General features: G+C 37.9%; 1 long non-coding RNA gene across 2 annotated transcripts; it reads left to right on the top strand.

Annotated features, from left to right (window-relative positions):
- Nucleotides 1-1,594: 1,594 nt before the first annotated feature.
- LOC134429563 (uncharacterized) lies at nucleotides 1,595-6,599 on the top strand. 2 transcript variants are annotated; one of them, XR_010030610.1, is made up of 7 exons: nucleotides 1,609-1,645; nucleotides 2,089-2,175; nucleotides 2,264-2,327; nucleotides 3,018-3,093; nucleotides 3,212-3,521; nucleotides 3,862-3,979; nucleotides 5,148-6,599. It is a non-coding gene; the product is annotated as an uncharacterized LOC134429563 (long non-coding RNA). The 2 variants fall into 2 exon arrangements; XR_010030611.1 differs by lacking the exon at nucleotides 2,089-2,175 and having other exon boundaries at nucleotides 1,595-1,645; nucleotides 5,148-6,592.
- Nucleotides 6,600-8,980: the final 2,381 nt, after the last annotated feature.

Below are 8,980 nucleotides of genomic sequence, written 5' to 3'. Positions count from 1 at the left end.
TGACACTTGTTTGGCTGTTGGAGGTATCTTGATGTTTTTGGAAGATATTGGTGGGAATTTGATGCTGTTTGTTCTGTCATTTCATTTAGGAATTGGATTTTAAATATGCAATTATGACTCTAACTATATTGAAACAAAAGAAATAGATGTGTAGCAATGGGAATGGGCCAATTTTATTTTTATATATTCGGTCAATTTTTAAAATTTAACATGTAACATGAGTCATTATATGTTACAATAAGTTATTCTAATTTTAATAGAGTATTGTGTATGTTTATAGATATATGAATAGAGAATATAAATGTAAATACAACCCAAACAAAAATACAAATATATAAATGTATTGCAACTATATGCAGATATATAAAAAATTAATAATAAATTGTAAATGTAAAATAACATAAATTGATACAATATATAGTACAAGTAATACTGTGTATATTTTTTTAAAATAATATAGGAAATGGATATAAAATAGATATAAATATGGATGTGATCTATCTATATATATCTATCATTTGTTGTATATTATGATAAATATAAATATAAAAAAAAAATAGGTAGTTTAAAATAATGGATGGTTTTGTTTTTTCTTTGCCCAAGCAGGGGTTTTAGTGTAAAAATTACAAATACAAATAATATAAAGGTAGAAATATAAGTATAGAAATATATCATAAACACATTAAAGATTTATATAAAAATTAGAAATATAAGGAAAAATAAGTTGTAGCAGTAGATATGGTAAATAATAAAAAAAAATTCCCGTATATTTTTGAATAAGGTGCATATTAAATATAGTTATTAATATAATGCATCAATATAAACTATAAATATATGTAAAATATAACTATCTATAAGAAGGAATAAAAGCTCTGTGTCACGTGCAGCAGTAGAAAATTTCGGGCTCCCAGGGAATAAATAGTTTTCTTTAAATCATTTTCGTTTTGCAGATTTTTTTTTTTACTCTCGGGTAGCCTGAAAGTTTCTACTGCTGCTTTTTTATTCTAAAGGTGGAAAGGTAAACCAAGATTAGAAATACAAGAAAGGGGAAAGGAAAGGGAAGGGAAAGGGAAAAGGAAAAGGAAAAGGGAAGGGAAGTGGTGAAAAACAGAGTGAAAAAAGTAAAAAGAGTTGGAGGGAAAAAGAGAGGGCATTGGGGAGGAGCGGTGCTGCCTCAGGTCCTTCCCCGCCGTGGGGCGAAGGAGCCGTTTGATGCCCGGGAGGGAGTGCAGGTCCCGGTGGCTCCCGGGGGACGGAGCGGTGGCTGTCAGCCCGAGACTCCAACTCCCGGCAGGCCGTGCTGCCGGCGCGGCGTGTGACGCAACGGCTATCGCGGCACATGAGTGGCTGTCAGCCCGAGACTCCAACTCCCGGCAGGCCCTGCTGCTGGCGCGGCGTGTGACGCAACGGGCGACGCGGCCCGGCATTTTTCTCTAAATCGGCAGTAAATACAGCTGAGTAAAATTAGCTTGGTTTTCTTCCTTCTTTTGTAACGGAACTGTTTTTATTAAAAATCCTATTTGAATATGTGGAAAAAGTGGGGATGTCCTGTAATATATCGTCGCTTTTCTTGTTTACAGGGTGCTCAGAAAGCATGCGTCTCTTAGAGTCCCACGGAAAGGTTCTCAGTGCGATCTCTATCAAGGTATGTATTTACAAATAAGTGATCCCTTTAGATATTTGCCTGTGTACCTTTTCCTGTAATTCAGAGCTTGCGTTCTGTGGGTTTTATGATAAACCTGTAAAACATGTAAAAATGGTTTTGCAAGTCTTAAACCTTGAAGGTAGCAATAAGTGGATTTAGAGCCTGTTCTTGACCAGACAAAGGGAAAAAGTGTGACTTTGATGCTGAACTTGTCATTTTTCATTTGACTTGTCTTGAATGATTTAGGAATAGAGAGAACTAGAAAAAGAGAGAAATAGAATTGATTATTGAGCACTCCTCAACTGCTCACCATGATCCAGTGTAGAGCCAAAGGGAAGGGTGATGGAACAGAGCTCTGAGCTTTGGAAGGAAATAAATTTAAACCTGACCTCCTCACAGAGTCTCACTAACTTCTTTTGTTTTAAAATACAAAATACGATTAGGAAGTGTTGGAAGTTAGTGTTTTCGGAAAGAAACGGCAGTTCCACAGAACATTCCATTTCACAGAGGCTCTGGGAACGATTCATGTTGTAAGTGCTGTCACTGCAATCAGTTGGTGGTTCAGCCTTGAAACGTGCACTTGGCCTTCTATAAAGCACTGTTTTGTTTGCCTTTCAGTGCTATGAGTCTTGATAAATTGGAGAAGAGCCCAAGAGAAATTTTTCATCCCTTGATATAAAAGGTAGGAAGTGACTTTTTTTGGTTTGGTTCTTTTTCTTTATTATTTTCTGGAAATAAAAGTAATTAAGTATAGGTACTACTGGTTTGTTTCTTCCAGTAGCAGGTGATAACAATAGCAGTAGTACTAGTAAAAATAACAATAGAAATAATAATAACAGTAATGTAATACTACGTAAACTGTCTTTATCCATTGAACTGGCCATTTCAAATCAAAACTTCTAAACACAAATCAAACCATCATCCTTGTAGAATCTTTCACAGCAGCGGGCTAAAGATCCTGGTTTTGTTGACAGGATTTATTGGTTCTGGAAGAACAAGAGGGAAGTACAAGCCTAACTACTTCTAGCTCACAGACCCGTCCAGTGAACCCAGCTTTGTGTTTTGGTGGGCTTGTGATGACTTTGAAATCAATTGCTCATTCCAGTAAAAAAAATTCATGTTTTTTTGAACGTGACAGCAGAAATAACTTTAGGCACCAACTGAATAATAATAGATCACCAGTTTAAGTTAAAAATTCATGCTATACTATCAAAATTTAAAGGTAAATTATTATGTATTAGGTGATGGTATAAAGTGTATGTTCTAATGTGTAATGCAAAGATACATACGTACCTGAAAGTGCTTAGAGGAAACAAATTTTTATGTCTGCTGTTTGATTTTTTACCATACGATATTTGGCTTTATTTCCCAGGGATCGGTGAATTTTAACTTTGGAGTCCACTATGCTAAGGATGCTCAGCTTACAGGTGATGAAATGTTCAGTAATGGTGAGTTTTTCACCTTCTCTTTAATTGCTATGCTGATCTGAATAAGAAAAAAAAACAAAAGCAAGAGAAAAAAAAGGATGGTTTATTATTTTTTACGCTGTTATGTTTGTTTCCTCAGTATTTGCTGCAGCTCTGCTTACCCAAGCTTTGGGTTCCTTCTGTCCCACTGGGAGTTGCCCAGTTTGGTTGCATCTGGTGAAATTCACCCTGAGACCTTACAGAACTAGCTCCAACTACGTGAGAGCCATTTGCAGTTCTCTCCAGACACCTGGAGAATGGGTGACGTTTCTGAGGATCCGGCGAGCGTGCTTCTATCAAAACTCAGTCTGTGAAATTTCTGGGGAAAACCCTTCTGTGTCCTGAAGGGTTCAAACTCTGGCGAGGATCCCGTTATCAGGTGCTCACCTGGATGGTTCCAGCTGCCAAAGGTAACACTTGTACTCTTGCCCTGTAGTTTACATCTATTGTATTTTTGTTATTTTGCAAGATTTTTTGTCTTTGCAAAATACTGTGCATTTCACTCTTTGGAACCTCTCAGATGGTTCTTTGGTGCAGCACCACCCCATGGGACACTTGGCTGCTGTCCTGAAGGGGTTGGTGGCTGGAATTGTGAATCCTGGAGAGTTTATGAGTCTTCTGTCCCCAGGGAGGTATCATGCTTTGTTTACTCTTGTTCTGTTGGTTAGGCGCTGCTTCTCGTTGCAAGTACGAATTTCAAACTGCCCTGTTCTTTTTTTAACTGTTTTCCTGGTTCTCTCCGCCCGGCAGGGAAAGACTCTCGTATCCTTGTCGTCGGGCTCGGTGCTGTCCAAGAAGATACGGGGACTAAAAAAATCATAAGAAGCAAAATATGACTGCAGGGAAAAGAAGCTGGAGAGAACAGAAGGTGATGTTGTTATCCTTACCCTGTATTAGAAACATCCGCTGTGCTTTGATGCTGGCAGCTGCCAGGGGCTTGTTAGCTCTTTGTAGGCAGGTGTAGGTGTTCACTTGTAGGTTTTATCTCTGGACAAGTCAATTCAAACTTTGCTAAGCTGATATTTGCAGATTACTCTCTAGCACAGTCCAGCATGACATTTTTGAATGTTGTAAAAATACCATGTTACTTGGAAATTGCTAATGAAGAGAAGCTTTAGGGGAAAATAAGATTTCAGGGTTGGAAGATGTGAGAAGAATTTTGTGGGGACGTTAGACTGAAGTAAAGCACACTTGAAGCTGGACTGGCACGCTGGCAGGTCCCCTATTAAACAGTAGTGCTGAGATTAGCCTGGGGGTTGCCCATTGTTTCTGTAGAAATCAATGTTTCCTGGTCTTCAGAGGTAAGCTGCTTTGAAAAGCTGGAAGGTGCAGCACGCTGACAATCCCCGTGCTTTGGAATAAAAGTAGATTTCAGAAGGGTCCTAAGCTTTTGTCTTTTCCTAGAAGTCGATGTAATCCTGTCGAGGAGTTTTTAATTCTCTGTTGCCATGTCATCCATCAGAGCCCTGTTGTACTAATCTTATACAAGTACAAAACAAAAAATCAGACCCTGTCCCAAGCACTTAGAGGCCAGAACACGATTTCCTCAGGCTGCCATTTGTGTGCCATCGGTACTCACCACGAATTGAGCCCTCTGGCTCTGACAGAGCCCCTGGATGCTGACGGAAGGGGGCTGGTCACAGACCCTGGAGGTGCCTGTCCCCCAGGGTGGGAGAGGACGAGGCAGTGTGGCCTGCAGGGAGGGTGTCGTCCCCAGAGAGCAGCCGGCGACTCCATGCCTGCCCGGGGCTGCGGGTGCACCCTCGGGGTGGACGCCTGCCCTCAGGTTTCCCTCTGGGCACCCGGGGAGGGAACCAGGTCCATCCGTGTGGCAGCTGCAGGGCCTGCAGGCTCTGGGCCCTGGAGCCGAGTGAGCCTGAGCTGCTGCATGCTTGCTGTGAGCTTTGGGGTGAGCGTGCATCACTGCAGGCCTGGGATGGATTGAAATGCGCTGAGGAAAGCGGAGGGAGGGAGGGAGGGAGAGAGGGAGGGAGGGAGGGAAATGCTCTGTTAACATGTGCCAATTCTTCTGTCAGACTCATCACGGCGGGACAGCGTGAGGACTGAAAGTGTAAGAAGATGTGGAGGGAAACAGAGAATCTGACAGGAGCAGCGAACGCATGAGTGCACGAATTTTGCTTTTTGCTTGGATGTAAACTCAGGAGTTGAGAGGAATTTGGGAGTGAGAAGGGACATTTCAGAAGGAGAAGAAGAAAAAGAAGTTGTTGCTACAGTCCTGGCAAAAGCTTTTGTTCTAGCTAATAAAAGAAGTTAGTTTAAAAAACAAAAAGGAAAAAATGTAGTGTTTTTTTTTTCCTTCACTATGATATTCATTGGTGGTATATGGTGTGTTGTTTTATTTCTTGGTATTATTAACTCTGTGTAAATTGTTTTTTGAGTGAAGCTGACTTTCTGGATGGGTTGGTTTGTATTTGAGGCAGGATTAATTTCAGTAGGGTTCTTTCATAGATTTCTGATGGGTATTACTGGGATTTTGGTTTTGTTTACTGTATGTATGAACCTAGAGCTTTGGTAGGGCCAGCTGGGCTGCTGGAGTTTTGGGTGTGAATTTATTAGATGGCTTTTGTTAGATGCAGTTTTTAATTTTTGAAATGTTTTTCAATGTAGTGGTTTTAAGGTGGTTTTTAAGAATTCATTGTATTGCTTTATCTTGTTTGTAGTTGGTGTATGATAAGGGATGTGGTGTGAGTTCTTGAACATTATGGTTTTGGTGTTCCTAAGTTCTGATTTCTTTGTGGTTCAATATTTTTTTTTATTTTTATTTTTTGGGACAGGGGCATTTATATGGTGGGTTTTTATAGGCAATATGTTTTTTAATTTAGGTAGTGATATTTTTTAATATTTTAATAGTTTAGGTTTTTTATTTTCATGGTTTTAATTATTTTTTTTAATTTTTTGAAATAACTTTTATAGATTACATGTTATTATTTGTGCATTAACATAAAGGTAGAGCTTTGGGGACTTTTTTTAGTAATGTTTAGGGTCAGTTGTGCAGTTTTGAGTCTAGTGCGTTGGTTTGATTTAATTTTTAATGGGTGTTTGTTTTTATTAGCAGTTGTGTCATTTTCAAGGTGTGTTTGAGTTTTTTGGGGTTTTTGAGATACTGGTTTAGGAGGAAGTTTATGATGAGAATGTGCGGAGGTTTTGGGCTACTTTATAGTGAGATTTAAAATTTATTTACAGTTAGGTTTATTTGAGTTTTTATTAGGGTTCAGTGACGTTGTGGGATGTTTGTTCTGTTAGTAATAGAAATAGGTTTTGTTTTGCTGTGCTGCGATGGGATGGGCGTGTGCTGCGTGCCGGTGCTGACAAAGGTACAGTATTGTTGTGGCTCTGGTGCGTCGGGTTAATGAACTGACATGGTTTAATATAGAGATGAAAATAGAAATAAATATACATTTAAAAATAAATATAACATTAGAGTGGTAAACATAAATATAGATAACAGATACATACATAAAACTATAATATATGGTATATAATTGTAACATGTTATCATATAGATAAATGATAGTCTATTTTATATATATATACACAAAGATATATAAATATAGATTGTAAATATAAAAATATTTAAATAGAGTTAAAGTAAATTGGGGGGTTTTATTAGGGTATAGGCTGGGGTTTTTAAATGATAGCAATAAAATATAAATTCAGATATACAAATATATATAGAAATACAAATATCTATACATATTTAATTTAAACAAATATAAGTAAGAAAATATGTATAATACAGAAAATATATTTCTATGATTATATTAGAAGGTATTCCCTCTAATATAGATAAAATCTATGCATAAAATAAATAAAAATATCCATATAAATATCATTATAATTTTGAAAAATAAATTTACTTCGTAAATTTTAAATCTGGTTCAAATAAAGGGGTGTCCTTGGTTTTTATTTGGTTAGAGGCAGGAGTTTTATTTTAAATAATATAAGCAATATAGAAATGTGGATCTTAAGATAGAAATATATAATAAATATATAAAGAGAAATTGCTAAACTATGAATATAAATTTAAATATAAATATATGTAAGTAATATGAGGAGTTGTGGCATGGAATATAAATAACATTAAATGGCAATATAAATTATAAATGGGAATATAAATATAAAAATATGTAAATATCGTTTAAAAGAAATGGAATGTTTTGGCTTTTGTTTAAGTAGAGGCAGGGTTTTTATTTTGAATATTATAAGTGTTCCAGAAGTAAAAATCTTGACGCAGAAATATTTAATCCATATAAAAATATGAATAAAAAAATATAAAAAATATAAATACCTACTCGCATCGGATGTAATATAGAATATAAATTTATTTATAAATTGACATTGGTAAAGATAAATATATAAGTAAGCAATATACATTAATATACATTATAAATACAAATATGAATATAACAATTGAACATTAGGATAAAATCTATTTAAATATTGTTTAAAAGAAAGGGTTCGGTTTTTTTTTATTGTTGTGTTAGAGGCAGGGTTTTTATTTTAAATAGTATGAATGTAGATATTGTTATATATTTCTAAATATTGAGATATACAATCAAGATATAAATATATATATAAACACAAAATATAAATAAATACAAATAATAGGAAGTGATGTAATGAAGAATACAAATAACAGTATACATAAGTATACATTTTAAATGTAAATGTGAATATGAACCTGAAAAATAGAATTTTATAAAATATTTAAGTACAGTTTTGAAGAAAGGGGTTCTTTTTGGCTTTAATGTGGATGGAGGCAAAGGTTTTATTTTAAATAATCCAAGTGTTACCGAAGTAAAAATCGTAACAGAAATGTATACTTACTATGTGAAAATATTTATAAAAATATACAAATAAATTTAAGTTTTAGGGATATATGCAATATGGAATAGAAATGTATTTATAAAAAGAAATGTATAAATGGACAGTGTACATCAATATACGTTGTAAATAGAAATGTGAATATTAATATGAAAAAATATTTTTAAAAATATTTAAATATTTTTTTTAATAATTTTTTTTGTGTTGTGTTTTGTTTTGTTTTGTCTTTTATCCTATTAGATTAGAGGCAGACGGTTTTTTTCCCTCTTCCCGGTTGTTTTGGGGCATTTATTTCAGAGCAGTTTTCGGCGGGGGTCGCCCCTGTTCTTTTTTGCCGCCTTCGCTGCCGCAGCCCCGAGGCGCGCTGCGCCCCCGGCTGGGGCGGGCGGCAGTGCTGCCGCCTTGTGGGCAGAGCGCGGTACTGCAGCCGTGCAGCTAGAGGCGGCCAGCTTGGGAGTGGCGCGTGGGCGATGTCGCGGAGTTTTGTTTGACCTTCTCAGCATGGCGGCGAAAAGGGCGGGGAAGTGGAGGACCGTGTGGGTGTTTAACTGCACTGCCTGCGCGGAATACCGATGTCATGGCGGCCCCGACGGATTTTTCTGTGGCGTTTCATGTGTACCCGAGACATGCTGTGGGCTCAGGGGCTCCGCGGGCGGGCGTATTTTGGCGGGTTTGTGAGAGGCATCTGGGTAAACGCCTCGCTGTGCCGGGGTCCTCTCACGTCCGCTTTCCCGCCCTGAGGGAGCCGAGCCGGGCCGAATAGTTCCGAAGAGCCGAAGAGTCGAGTGTGGCCGGAAAGAGCCGAGTTTCCCCGAAGAGCCGAGTGTGGCCGGAAAGAGCCGAGTTTCCCCGAAGAGCCGAGTGTGGCCGGAAAGAGCCGAGTTTCCCCGAAGAGCCGAGTGTGGCCGGAAAAAGCCGAGTTTCCCCGAAGAGCCGAGTGTGGCCGAAAACAGCCGTGTTTCACCGAAGAGCCGAGTGTGGCCGGAAACAGCCGAGTTGAGCCGAAGAGCCCAGTGCGGCCGAA

Source organism: Melospiza melodia, chromosome 26, assembly GCF_035770615.1.
Source record: "Melospiza melodia melodia isolate bMelMel2 chromosome 26, bMelMel2.pri, whole genome shotgun sequence".
Taxonomy (NCBI): Eukaryota; Metazoa; Chordata; class Aves; order Passeriformes; family Passerellidae; genus Melospiza; species Melospiza melodia.
The sequence above is the reverse complement of the archived record's forward strand: the minus strand, read 5'-3'. Positions and strand labels throughout refer to the sequence as shown.